This window comes from Lissotriton helveticus, chromosome 1_1 (genome assembly GCF_964261635.1).
Source record: "Lissotriton helveticus chromosome 1_1, aLisHel1.1, whole genome shotgun sequence".
Classification (NCBI taxonomy): Eukaryota; Metazoa; Chordata; class Amphibia; order Caudata; family Salamandridae; genus Lissotriton; species Lissotriton helveticus.
Window position 1 is genome coordinate 1,806,539,978 of NC_136057.1, and position 15,075 is coordinate 1,806,555,052.

General features: G+C 45.4%; 1 protein-coding gene across 3 annotated transcripts in view; it reads left to right on the top strand.

The window, feature by feature from the left end:
* LOC144753030 (cytochrome P450 2D15-like) overlaps window positions 1-15,075 on the top strand; it is a 298,908-nt gene that overhangs the window by 177,702 nt on the left and 106,131 nt on the right. The window lies entirely within an intron of this gene.

A 15,075-nucleotide genomic window follows, 5' to 3' on the forward strand; every position in this document is an offset into this window, starting at 1 on the left:
CTAAATGGTCCATCCCAGTCTTGTCATTACCCCCCATTCGAAAATGGTCTGCAAGGGCAATCCAAATTAATGCCCTTACTAGGGATCACAAACTAAGAGCTCTCAATGGTAGGACATTGTCTGACAGGGCAGGTGCGATGACCTTTAACAGGCTTACAGGTCCGTCCAGAATCGATTACATCCTAATGGACGTTAGTTTGTGGACTGACCTAATTGATATGGAGGTGGTATCTACCCAGGATAGTGACCATAATCCTCTGTGCAGCAAGTTTAAGTGGGGTAACCCTAAAGATAGGGGGGTGAGTGCCCCCATGAAATTAACTAAAGAGATTATCCCATATAACAATAATCGTAGACTGAAATGGGATAAGGCCCAACTGAAGGAAGACCAACTAGGGACCATCAAATCCCTTGTTGTGGATCTGTATTTGGATCTGGAGGTATGGGACCGGGAGAATGGCAGTGTCCCGAATCCTTCCATTACGCTTGATTCAGCTTACAAAGCCACAATAGACCATGTGAGTCATTATTTCCTCTCAAAAGGGAAAAGTCCTAGACTGAACAATACACCCCCCATTTCTAGCAACCCTTGGTATTCGGCCCAGTGCAAGGGAAAAAGGAAAAATCTGACAGCTGCTCTACTCGCAAAGGATCCATTACTAGTTAGAGCGGCTAGGAAGGATTATTTGAGAGTATTAGCGCTGGCTAAACGTGAATGGGAGGAACAGCATTGGCAGGACTTAACAGATGCTGTGAGCATGAGGAACCCAATGTTATTTTGGGACTTAATCAATAGAGCTAGGCAGGGATGATCCCAACCACTAGCAGCCCATATAACTAGCCAGCAATGGTTTAACCACTTCTCAGCTTTATACGGCGGAATTGAAGATTCAACCAGCCCCATGGTAGCTAGCGGTGGGGGAGGAGAACCTACAGGGGAGGACGAGTATTCATTCACGGCCTCAGAAGTAGCAGTGGCTATTAGACACTTGACCCCAAAGGAGGCGGCCGGCCCGGATGGGATCCCAGGGGACCTTTTGATTACGGAACCTACGGCCTGGGCCAACTTAATTGCCACTATAATGAATTTGATTGCAAGGGGCCATCCTGTACCAGATTCCTGGAAGGGGGCAGAGGTGGTCACTGTGTATAAGAAGGGGGCAAGAGATGACCCTGCCAATTACAGACCTATCAGTTTGATAGATGTAATCCAGAAAGTGGTTGGCAGGGTCATCATCTCAAGGGTTGGCGATTGGATGGAGGAGGAAAGTATCCTCTCCCACCTCCAAGCTGGATTCCGCCGGAAGGTGGGTACGATGGACCAGGTCTTTCGTTTTTTTGTTATCTATTGGAAGACAGTTACCATCAAAAAGGGCAGCCTTTATATGGCCTTCATAGATCTCAAGACAGCTTTTGACCTGGTCCCTCAAGCTAAATTGTGGGAGATTTTAGAAAGGATGGGCTTCCCCGGTCCACTCTTGAGTCTAATTGCAAGGCTCCATGAGGGGAATTATGCGAGGATCAGATGGGGTGCCCAGGGACAGCTGACAGACAGGGTCCCCGTGAGGAGTGGTGTCCGCCAGGGATGTGTTATGGCTCCGACCCTCTTCTCCTTGTTTGTGAATGGAGTGGTGGACCATCTGAGAGGGGAAGAGATGGATGCTCCATCCCTGGCGGGGGAAAGAATCCCCACTCTACTCTTCGCTGACGATACTATACTGATATCCAAATCCCCGATAGGACTGCAAAAGCTCTTGCTTCGATTTAGCTCATTTTGCATAGAAAGAGGCCTAACCATCAATACCTCGAAAACCAAGCTGATGGCTTTTTCACCCTCCAAAAGATTTAAAAACAATTTCACGCTCAATGGGGCCCCCCTGGAGTTGGTCGATTCCTTTGACTATTTAGGGGTGCGGATAAATAGTCGAATGAATTGGAAGGACCACTTGGCTAAAATGTTACTTGGTCACAAAAGAGTATCTGGGGTGACCCTGAGGGAGTGTCTGGAGTCAATCAGTAAACCTGTGTCACCGGTCATGGCCATTTATGAGGGTCAGATACTCCCGGCTGCATTATATGGCTCCGAACTTTGGGGGTTCGAAAACGTTTCGGAGCTAACTTCAGCGGAAAATACGTTTCTGAGGGATGTGGTGGCTCTCCCTGTTTCTACCCCGTTGATCCCCTTGCGGTTAGATTTGGGCAGACGAGCCTTAAAGGACCTAGTGAGGTTGCGCCCACTGCTCTTCTGGGTTTGTCTAAGAAGGACTAAGGAGCTTGCCAAATATGCTGAAGGGTTGGATGACCTAATACTGCTTGATACTGGCAACAAGATTGGATGGCTGAATAATGTAAGGCACCTAGTTTTCCAAATGGGATTGAGAGATGTGTGGGAGACCCAAATGCCTCTGCCCAAATTAGTGATCAAGAAGTTATATTGGGATTGGGGGCAGGTCGAGGCAACACGCAGCGGGGCTGGGGGTTCACTCACTGAACGGTTCTTGGAGTTCAAGTGGGCTAGAAAGTTGGAACCCCTTTTTGATCTCATAACCAAGCCGCTAGACAGAGCCCTATATTTAAAACTAAGGTACGGGACCCTCCCGGTGTACGAATTCACCGTGAGGTGGTCTAACTCTGGTGGCCCATCGCGACCGTGCCCTGGTTGTGCGGCCCCTAAGGAGTCTGTGGCCCACCTACTTTTTGCCTGCCCCGCTTATAAAGTGGCACGGAAGATCTGGCTGAAACCAGTATGCAGGGGGTTGGGGCTGAGGTGCCACAGACTGGCCTTACAAGTACTCTCTACGGACCCATCATCTACTGCCATGATATGCGGGGTGGCAAAATATTTGAGTAGTGCATGGCTGACACGCTCAAGGATATTGAAGCTGCAATCTAGGCTACCTATCGACTAGATTGGATGTAATTGTAGGTTCACCCACTATAACATAATGAACTGTTGAGAATGTCTGACTATGGTCCATACTAACTGTATTGTTTTATATTTTGTGTTTATATTTTAATCATGGTTTCTACTGATGATAGTTAATATTCCTTATTGGGTGAAATGTACTCTTTTAATGTGTACAATGTACTCTTTTATGGTGAGCAATTTTTACCGAATAAAGATATTCAACAACAACAACAACGATTTCACTGTTGATAGGAAAGGAAAAAGCCTAAAGATTGTGAGTGTAAGAAACTGATTCTTATGCCAATACAGTTGATATTCACAGTTTTCTTGAAGTTAAGGTTCAGCAAGTGTAGTGCCCCTCTTTAAACATACACCATTGTTTTTTGTAAAATAAGTAATAATTTCATGAAACGGGATTAACTAATGCAAAAGAACAGCTTTTTTACTATTATCTCAACTAGAAAGCAATTCAATTCAATTAAAAAAGTCTTTATTGCGATTATTCATCTTAAAAGACAGAAAAGAGATAAAATACACAATGCATATGTGCTCGACCCTATATACAGAATAAAAACTGTCGATATAAATTTGCTTATTGTAATAAAAATATAAATACCTATATTTACATTTTAAAACAATTCATTAAGACCGGATTAAATATATCGGACGCACAAGACTTTTCATTTATATACATCAACATATGATAAAAATCAATGACTTCCTATATCATACCATGCCATATTTGGGAATATCTATAGCAAGCTAAGGGGACCCCCTGTTTTTCTCCCGAAGGGCCCAGGACCAAATCAGAAATTTGGCAACCCCTATAACTGCGATGTCATTACAGCCAGTTTTCAGTAGCCTTTTGGCAAACAGTGCAGAGCTGGTACCCAGAGATCTACACAAGGGTTTAAGCCACATATTTTGAGGTTGCTGGTAAACAGGACAAACGTAAAGGAGATGACCAATGCCCTCGATATAATCGGGACAAAACGGACATTTATCTCCCATACCTGATATCCATTTACATGTAAACTTCCTGAGTGGGAGTGTCTCCACTCGGAACTGGTGGTAAAGCTTGCGATCTCTGGGCTTCGTTATTAGGTCCCAATAGCTTTCCATACAGGGTTCATCTTTAAGCTCACAAAAATCTCTTGACAGGGATGAGCTAGTCAAAGCAGAGTACCTCCTGATCTTAATGAGGTTCCAGTAAGCAGTTCTAAAAATTACTTTAGGTGGGCATTCTGCAGACTCTGGACTATCCCACAAATCCCTCATCCCCAAATCAATGAGCACAGATTTAATGCAAGTTAATGATGTTCAAGCTGTCCAGTCCCCTGATTTCTGTTAGGCCCCTTGCAAATAAGTGTATATCTGGGGTGATCCAGAGCCTTCTCCAGAAGGCCAGCATCCTGTACCGCGCGATATCCTCTATTGCGTGGCAACCAAGGTCAAGCAGGAGGGGGATACGTGGAGTGGATTTGGGGAGGCCCACGATTGATCTTAGAAATTTGTTATGGGCTAATGCTAAGTAATATAAATTACAAACTCCCCATATCTCAGCCCCGTACAAAATTGCCGGAACAATTTTAGTAGAATACATTTTAACAACAGGAACTATCGGCTTAGTATGTGACTGCCTATGTTCCTTTATCAATGCTCCTGCTAGCTGAGAGTGTTTCAGAGCCAGTAACTTTAGTTGTGGAGACCAGCTCAATTTGTCGCCAAAGGTAACCCCCAAATAGGTGAAGACTTTAGTCTGTTCCAAGAGTTTTCTGCTCAGGAAAACTCTTGATGTTGTGGGTCTAGCCCCATGGAGAACCATGAACTTAGTCTTCTCAACATTGACCACCAGTTCATGATCGCAGCAGAACTCCTCAAAGCGGTACAGGGCCAACTGTAGCCCCTGTCTCGTTTTGGATAAAATCAGGGTGTCATCTGCGAACATGAGCAGGGGCACCCTTTGGCCAGTTAACATAGGCGCGTCCGTAGGGAGGTTGTCGAAGTACTGCACAACCCCATTTATAAATAGTGACAATAGGGTGGGAGCCAGCACGCACCCTTGATGGACCTCCTTCCCCACTGCAAATTTTTCTGTGACCTCCCCTGGTTTCCCCCAGCTGACCTGGGCGTAGTTGGAATTGTGAAGTCTTACCACTAAGGAAACCAGTTCCTTGGGCATCCCCAATCCTAGCAAGACGTCCCACAGTTTAGATCTTGGAACTAGGTCAAACGCGGATTTTAGGTCCACAAAAGCAGCAAAGATCATACCTTTTCCCAGCAGTACCTCCTTCCAGTAAAGCATAACAAATCTAAAGACTTGATCCAGGGTCCCCATGTGGGCCCAGAACCCTACCTGTAGTGGGGAAAGGATATCCTCTTCAAGCATCCAACACTGGATCCTGCCCAATATAACTCTTGCTACGATTTTCTGCAGGGCATCGAGAAGGCTTATCGGCCTGTAATTAGCCGGCAAGGAGCGGTCACCCTTCTTATAAATCGGAATAATTTCCGCCCGCACCATGATGCTGGGATTGGAGCTCCCCCTGCTAAAGAGTTAATTAGGTTCATAATGTATGGGATCCAGAGGTCCGGGTCCTGCTTAAATAAATCTGCTGGGATACAATCAGGCCCAGGAGCCTTGCCACTTGGGATGATCTTCAAGACTGCCTCAACCTCTTTGGTGCTAAATAACAAGGGGGTCTCTAAGTTAATGTGCCCTTCTGAAATTGAGCTTCAAAGAAGGCAACCCACTGCTGTGGTTCCACATTGTTATTTGGGATAATAAACCTTTGCCCATTTCCCCATTTTATCAAATCCCAAAACTGGGTCATGTTCCTACCTTGGCATGCTAACAGCAAATCCTGCCATCGCCCCTCATCCCAGTCTCTCTTTCCCTTTCTTGGGCTAGCTTTATATGATGCTCTAGATAATTGGATAATACTGTGGTTCCTTGATTTAATGGCTACCACTAAAGCCTTGTGTGCGAGCCTACACGATTCATTATACCATGAGTTGGGTTTCAGGTTGGAGATCTTCCTTATAGGCTTGGTATTAATGAAAAAGTTTTTCAGCCCAGTAAAAAGCTCGTTATGGATCCCTGGTAATTTATCATTAAGAATCTCTTGTGTACCACATTCATTAAGTTCCTTAAGTGACCCTAAGACAAGTGCCCTGATCCCTAGCCTCTTCCTTTCATCTATGGCCACCTTGGCCCATCGAACCCTTCTCAGATCATTTGACAGGATTACTTGGATAGGGCAAATATTAGCTTCCGTAGAAAACGGACTACAAAAGCTCCTGTCATTCAGAGTGAGGACCAAGGGAGTGTGGTCACTTTCTGGGCAACTTTGAACCTCCATATCTAAAACTAGGTACCATATCTCCACATTCACTAGAATGTAGTCTATGCAGCTTTGAGATCGCCCATTGTCAAAGGTCGCCGCACCCCGGGCGTCGGACGTTGTCCTTCCATTGACCGCCCTGAGACCCCATTCCAGGCACAACCCTTTAACTTGGAGGGCTACTTCCGTTCTTTTTTTAATAGGCTTGAGGTCCAACTGAGGCACACCCCAAAGCGCATCCACCTCGTCACTGAGCCTACCATCTTCCTCGTCCAGGGGCTCAAAGCAGGTATTAAAATCTCCTGCAATTAATAAAGAAAGACCCCCCCCCTCGCACTCTGCCCATACAACCCCCACCCCCTCCCTTACTTGCCCCCTGGCCATACGCCCACCTCTGTGGGGTGCTCAGACTAAGTCTGTGCATGTGATGGGAGCAGCGTTGCAGCGAGGACTCAATGCATACCGCTTAGTGGCCTAGATGGCCTTGACCAGAGAGCTCATATTTGCTACATCCAGATACAAATTAGCTTAGTATTAAGAGATACCTTGGTTGACAATTCACTTCATTGCCTAAACCTTGTAGACATCCTTGCGATACCTACATCCTTTAGTATGCATTATCAATACCAACTCCTTTCATTTCTAGGTTTCTACTAATACATACTAATAACTGTCAATCTAGCCCCCCAGCACACTACTGAAAAGGCAATGAAATCCGCAGGCTGAAATCTATATATAGAGTTTAAAAATTCTTTAGCCTTAATTTGGAATATATAAAGTCTTTCCATGATGAATTATCTTGAGTTGGGCTGGGTTAATAAGATAGACTTGAACTTTTTTGTCCTGAAAAGGTTTGATCAATTGTCGTAACCTCCAGCGCCTTTCCACCGTCACGCGGCAGAAGTCGGGTCTGACAAAAAATGAAAACCCCTCGAATGTTCTCTTAGCGTCTGGTCTAGCCTTCTCTGCTATAGACTGACGCAAAAGGAAATTCCCCAGGAAAATCAAGATTGCCCTGGGTTTATCACCTTCCCTGAAATTTCGATTCCTCTTGAACGGGGTTCTATGTGCTCGCTGAATCTCTGAATTCCAACACCAGCTATCCAATTCAGGAAATACTTTAGCAAATACTTTCACAATGAAGGCTCTCGCATCCCCCCCCTCCAACCTTCCGGAACCCCCAGGACCCTAAGATTATTTCTCCTAAGCCTATTTTCAAGGTCCTCCAGCTTCCACTGTATGTCCTCAGCTTGTGCCCCATACGATTCCACCTTGCTGGTGGCAGCAGCAGATTCAGCCTCAGTGGAAACCACTCTTTCTTCGAGATTTGAGACTCTGTCGTCCACTGTCGCGCATGCCTTTGAAAGTTTCCTCACGACAGTCTTATTCTTCCTCATGGCTGCTTGAGATTTGCGATTGTCCTGCCTGGTCTCTTCTCGATGCGCAATTATTTCCTGATGGATTGCCTCCAACATGGAGCGTTGGGTGGATTCGAAATCCTGAGTTTGGTTCGGTGACCCCTGAAGCAGAGTAGTCGGTGAGTGATCCCAAGCTAACCCCCTCTGCTCGTTTTTTTTGAAGGAGACTCCTGGTTTCACTGCAGTTGTAGGGGTATCCTCCTCTGGATCGGTATCTGACTCTAAATTACTGCCGTCTATATCTGAGCTGTTCCCCCCCTCATCTTCTGACCAATCTGCCTCTTCGGCCACCGAATGAAAACACTCACTAGAAGTCTTCTCACTTTCAGTGTTACTCGTTGCCTCCATCCCCTCAGTAGGAATATTGGCAGTGATCGTGGTGTTGACTACAGCTGGAATACCCTCAATTCCCTCTTGCATTTTTCTGACGCTGTTTTCCATGGCCTCTTGTTGTTCCATCGCTGTTACCTGCTCTGAGCCAGGAATAACAGTAGGAATGACTGCCTGCATGATACTTTTATCCGGAGGGAATTCTGTGGGCTGGTCAGATGGGCCCTTTATTGCGTCTGTGACAATAGAATTCGTGATGATGTCTGCCTGAGTGCTAGCTTTGTCCGCATGGACATCTCGAGACGTCTCAGATGCACCCGCCACCACAGGTACTGTTGCCTTTGTTGCTTTTATGCCAGAGGGACCCGTTGCACCAGACCCAATAATACATTCCTGGTTTATTGCTCTGACTTCCTTGCCCTCAGGGTCGTCTTGGGCGCCCTGCATTATATTCCCCCCAGGTGTCTCAGGTACATCAGCTTCAGCTGTTACTGTATCTCTTGGTCTTACTTCCTTCCCCCCGGGGCTGACTTGGGTGTCCTGCATTGTCTCGCCCCCCGGTGCTCCCCCCGGTACTCCAGGTGCATCGGTCGCTACTGTATCCAAGTCAGAAGGCAGTTTCCCCCCTTTCTCCTTACCGCCTCGGAGCATCTCTACTATGCTGATGTTATGGCGGTGTTCTGGCGAGTCCTGGCTGCTGCAGACTTGGTCTCCTTCACTGGGGGTTGAGCTCGCCCTGGTGTTGAGCCCTTTGTTATTACTGCCGGCTCTTGAACCCGTCCAGAGCTGCCGTCAATAATTTCCGCGGTTCCGCCTGGATTTTCACCCGCATTCTTTTTCCTGGTGGTCTTCCCGAGGGTATTAGCTTTGGGAGCCATTTCACCACGCCGATATACCGTCCTGATGCAGAGCGCCTTCACCCTTCTGTTTCTTGTAGTCCAACACGGCGTCCCTCTTCCACCGAGGACAACCGTGAATGCGCTGGATTCGCTCCGCCCACTGCCTCCGTGCACTCCGCAGGCAGCTCCGCAGACACCTAGCTTCAGCTCCGGTTCCAGGCAGACCACAGCACCCGTCGCTGCAATCCGTCGGAGCACAGCGGGGGTCAGCAACAGTCGGTAAGCCAGCATTTACTCTCCGTCAGTGCAAGAGATTATTTACACGATAAGTCCGATCTCTAGAGGAGCTCCATCAAACAATCCATGTCCTCGCTCCCACTCCGCTGCTGCTCAGCCGCACAGCGCGGCCGCCATCTTTTCCCCTCGAGAAGGACTTGTGGTTCCCTCTTTATTACTGGCACCCAATGCCTTCATCCCTCTTGTCTTTACCATGGCTGGGCTGCTCACGTTACTCTGAGAGTGAAGGGTAGGTTGTTCTGGACTAGTGGGGAGCAAACTGGGTGATCTGGACAGGGAGAGAATAGTAGGAGCAACTGCATCTGGGGCTATAAGGGTGATGGGTCGCTGAGCGAATGGTAATGATCCCCTCCTTAAGAGAGTGGGATCAAGGGAGAGTCTACGTTCAGTAGCCTCAATCGCATGAATTAATACTGATTCCGCTCTTACAAGAAAGGCATCAAATGTACCCACCACCCTGTCTCCCACTATCCTTTGTCCATAAAAGAGGAAGATAAATAACAATTAGTACAATCGAAATTTAATGTCCCACAAACACGCCCCTTGCAGCCAAGTGCGGCAGTCCAAATTTAAGGAGTCTTACTTTACAAATGTTTTAGATGACAGAGAGGTGGCCCAGTCCAGCCGCGTCTGGCCTCGGACGGCCTTAGACTGTCCCGCCCTTGTCCCGGGCTTAACCCGGCACGACCCGCGAGCGGTCCCGTGACGCGGGGGCTCAGCTCTAATTTATGCGCCGCTGAGGCTCTTGGAAAAATACCACAAACAAGGGGAAACCCGGTAAGCCAACGGCATCTGGGTAAATAACATATAGTCCAACATAAAACGATGCCTTAGGTCTGATTCAAACAATCTATGTGTGAAAGAGCAATATAAATTGTCTCCTCCTAAATGCAACTAATCATTTTCAAGAAAATACATTTTACCTCATTTATGTACCTCCAATACCCAATCCCGACACAAAACACCAATTTCTGACTTGTGCTTTATTTTTTGTGTTTCATTAGAAAAAATTCTTTGCCACAGCGACTTATTGATTTACCAACCAATATTTAGGTACAATCACAGAATAAACATCTATATACACACATTACTTCTATACATATATATATACACACATATTTTTTGTATCTCTTTCAAAATATGTTAGCCCCCCAAAATTTTTTTGAAAAAGAGGATGCTATAAACATGTACAACTAAGCATTCCTAAGAAACAAGATCTAACCAGAAATCAAACAAAGAGCAAAGCAGGTCTATATTCTTTCAACCTATCCTCTTATTACACTCTTTTAGATATGTATTTTTACAACGTAAGCTGTTTTAACACTGGTGTCTCTTCGTGGGTGTCGACGCGTTTCAGCCCATTCGCTACGGGCCTGATCAGGACAGGGGCTAATAATGATCCGTCTACAAAAATTTAAGAAATCATGTATAACTACATACATTTAGAATTGGGAACAGGTTCAGAGAAAAGGGGTATATACATATTTACATATTTTACATATTGACATTTTATATATATGTTTTACTTGGAGTGGTCAGACACAAACTCAAGAGATAAATCCAATATAACACGACACCCTGCTGTGACAAAAACAACTACCAAAAACCGTGCCTACTCGTTAGCGTTTTCTATACAACAACTACCACTGAACCATTTCTCCAGAAAAGTGATAAAGAATAGTGCCAAAAAGGACCTTCCACCTTCATATCTTATCGCTGTTACTAATATAGTATATAAATGCCTTAGAAAAGGGGGGTGGGGGCTCTATTACCGTAGTTGGTGTGCTCAAAACGAATTGAAGACAACGAACGGCGAAGTTCTTTTCCAAGTGTATAAATAAGAAACTGTAAAACCAGGAAAATACAACTTATAAATATAGCGTTCTCGATAGGAACCTATTAGTGGTGCAACCCAGACATAGTCTATTTTTGCTCACCGAAAAAAACGGGGGGGTTGTGGGCTTCTATTTTCCAACAAATTCGTATTATCCAAATAGCCTCTAACGATGTTCCGATGGCCGCTCACTCTGTTACGAATGTAATAACATTCATCAGTATTCTTATTTAAAATACGACCACTAAATCCTGTAGACATATGGTCTAGTCGTAAGAGTGGGGATTCTTACCTAGTCTGTGCGGGCCAAACTCCAACCGGATACGTAGGGGCACTCGATTCCTTTTCTTATTTCCCACAGGTTTCTAAATAATAATAAATTAAATACTATAACTAGGGTCACTAACTGAAGTCCCTCTTACTAATACGCCACGTACTTATGCTTACTTTAGCTGAGGCTCTTGGGGCTTGTAGTCCCCCTGCTCCACGCCTGCCGCGCTGCGATGGTATGAGGCAGTGGCGGCGGGAGGGGAACCAAGGCGACCCGCAACAGGTTAAACAAAGGCAGCAGCAACAGGGTAGGTGGCCCCTCGCAAAAGTATTTACTGAACTCCTGCTCCACCGGGGCTCAGCTCTAATTTATGCGCCTCCGGGCGCGGTAAGGGCGGTGGCGGCTTCCGCCGCTGCGGCTCTTGGGACTTGTAGTCCCCCAACTCCACGCCGGCCGCGCTTCGATGGTATGAGGCTGCGGCGGCGGGAGGGGAACCAATGGCGACCCGCAACAGGGCAAATAAAGGCGGCAGCAACAGGGTAGGTGGCCCTTTGCAAAAGTATTCACTGAGCTCCCGCTCCACTGGGGCTCAGCTCTAATTTATACGCCTCCGGGCGCGGTAAGGGCGGTGGCAGCTTCCGCCACTGAGGCTCTTGGGGCTTGTAGTCCCCCTGCTCCACGCCGGCCGCACTGCGATGGTATGAGGCTGCGGTGGCGGGAGGGGAACCAAGGCGACTCGCAACAGGGCAAACAAAGGCAGCAGTAACAGGGTAGGTGGCCCCTCGCAAAAGTATTCACTGAGCTCCCGCTCCACCCGGGCTCAGCTCTAAATTATGCGCCTCCGGGTGCGGTAAGGGCGGTGGCGGCTTCCGCCGCTGCGGCTCTTGGGGCTTGTAGTCCCCCTGCTCCACGCCGGCCGCGCTTCGATGGTATGAGGCTGCGGCGGCGGGAGGGGAACCAATGGCGACCCGCAACAGGGCAAACAAAGAAAGCAGCAACAGGGTAGGTGGCCCCTCGCAAAAGTATTCACTGAGCTCCCCTGAGAAAGAAAATTCACATTTATTCACATAGTTTTATGGCAATTGAAAAGTGTGTTTGGCACTGATTTGGTGTTAAATAGTGCTGGCCATGTGCTCCTTTGTCCATATGCTAATTGAGCCATCCAGACATGTAGTAGACTTTATCTAAGTGGTCTGTGTTTGGACATTCAGCTTTTAACGCCAATGCCATCTGTTTTCTCACTGGCTCATACTGGTGTGTCTTTGGCGAGTTTAGCTTGTGAAGCTTTAGAAGGTTTTATGTCTCAGATCACTAAGCAAGCTTATAAAGAGCAAATAGCAACGAGTTACTAAGTGAGTATCATGGATCTAAATCAGACTGGGCATGGGTACTCTAGGATGGTTCAGTTCAAATGATGCCGACTTATGGTTGGGTGAATATTCTGTCATTTTGTAATTCAGAAGTTGTTGAGCTTTGACGGAGTGCTTTGTCAAGAACTACTGAATATTTTTTTTATTGAGCAGTGTAGGCTTGAGTGGGTATCATATTGGCATGAGGCTATTATGAATAATGATTATGGGTGTGGTTACGTCTTTCAAATAATTTGTGGTACAAAGATTCATGCTATTGGCATAGATAGTGTGTAGCATCAAAGGGTGCACGGTGATATAGTTGTTTGTTTTCTACGACACAAGGGTTGGTTATTATGTTAAATTTCTGCCCGGTGAAATGTCCTGTTTATCAGCAAGGATATTTGGATCCACTATCTGGTACGAAGGCTCTAGGTCATGGGCAATGAAGAGGTAGTAATTGTTGGTCATTCCACATTGTAATCTCTTGAATAGGTCAGCAGTTCAAGCAGCTGAATGTTGTTTGCGAATGGTAGCTTTTTGTCTTTTTCGCATTTTTAGAGATTGAGATTTATAAAGGGAAGGCTAGGTGGGGGGAGATTTTTGGGTTCATAGTTAGGTGATTAGATGTGACATGCTGATGGTGCGTGATCAGTTAATTGGTTGTAAATAGAGGTGGTTTATGTTTGAGACCGGTATTCTACTTAAGTTTTAAAGTCGGTTTAGTGTGGTAGCCTTGGTTTTTTGCAGTTTTTTATGATGTCACCCTTACAGTGTTGGGTGGGCTATTAAGTAGACCATTTGTGTTCATTTGCATTGCCTCCCAGAGACCTTAGTAACATCATCCACATAAAAACTTTCCTCATGCACTACATGTTTCTCAGTCCAAAATGTGGTAGAATATTTTCTTGTGATGTTTGTTTCTTTTTGAAGTATTGATAAAGGAAGCAATCAAGAGCTGAAGATACATTTGTTCCCTGATTTTACATGTAGCTCTTTGCCTCTCATTTGAATTGGCCCCTGAGTTTTGCTTCTAGACGTTTGGATAATATTCTGGATTCTACTTCTGGATTTCACCTCCCTCTTTTCGTCTCCCTGATTTTAGGATAAGTTGGGTGCCTTTCTGCTTGTTTTAGACATTTTTCTTCATTTCCTATCAAAAGCTACAGGATTGGCAGTGAGATTTTTTACCCTTTGTGGTTTTCTCCTCCACTGAGACCCTCCTAATCAGAATAATGACACCTTTCACATATACTGTTCTGTGAAGTATAGCCTGTTGTCTACTAGAAGGTGACACTCTTTCTTTGGACAAACAAGAAGGGGACCTAACAGGTGATTACATCATCAAGTAAGTGTCAGACTATTATCCCCTTTTAAAATCCCTCCTCGGATACTCTCCTTTGCAAAATGGAGTATGACTTTCTCAAAGTGGTTTTTATCAGGGCTATCCTCTTATCTTCTGTCATCTTGACCAGTAGTTAGCGTTTCTGAGAAACGTCTAAACTTTGCAGCACCTAAAAATATATTTCTGATAATATAAGTTCAAAACATGTGTACTTAAATGCCTAATGTTTGCACTTTTAACCCACTCTCAGTGGCAGATATCAATATATTGACATCTAAGCATGCAAGCGCTCGAATAGAATTTGTAATTAGTGCTCATGAAGGGACACACATAAATCATGAGTTCCTATAGATAATATCTGATTAGTTTGCTGTATATATTTCGATTCATGTTTCTGCCTCACAGAATACACTAATTATGGCTGTGTTTTGTGGTTAGAGTATTCTATTGATAAGGGGGCTTTGGAAAAATACTAGGTGCTCCATGTGGATCAGACTTGCACCGTACAAGTTCCACTACATGGCATTTTCCAAAATAAAACCTGAGAAGGACTAGGCTTTCAAAAGAGCTTATGTGCTAGAAGAGGACATAGGGATCTATAATGGGGATTTAATGCATAAATTGAACATGATTGTAGTCTCACCATCACTGCCTTTGATCACCATCTACTTTTTCTGTTATGTTGAGTTTGCATAGTATTTTAACCTGAGTTTTCATGTAAACCGACCTCATATATTGAATGCACCAGCTAGGCACTACAGTAGACCACTTCAATGCTTTAAAAATCCTTTTGGCCAGCTCCATGCAATTCTAGGCTGTCACTCACATGCTGGCCACTTCGCCATGTGAGAATCAATTTCTTTTCTGGAACTTATTTACATATCTTTCATCTTTCTAACCTTACCCAGTCTTAGATCCACAATTTTGATCAGCCATATTTTGCTACTTACTGACTTTTTGATTGTCCCAAACCACCTGCCTGGTGTCCAGATTTTGAGAGACAGCTAGGGATCATTTTGCTGAGAGTGGCTTACCTGAATGATGGTGGCACATTTTGCTTTCATCTTTAGAGACTGATTATAGCATATCCTCAAATGTTTAAGATTTTAACAGTAGTTTTTAAGAATTGACTGTCCCATT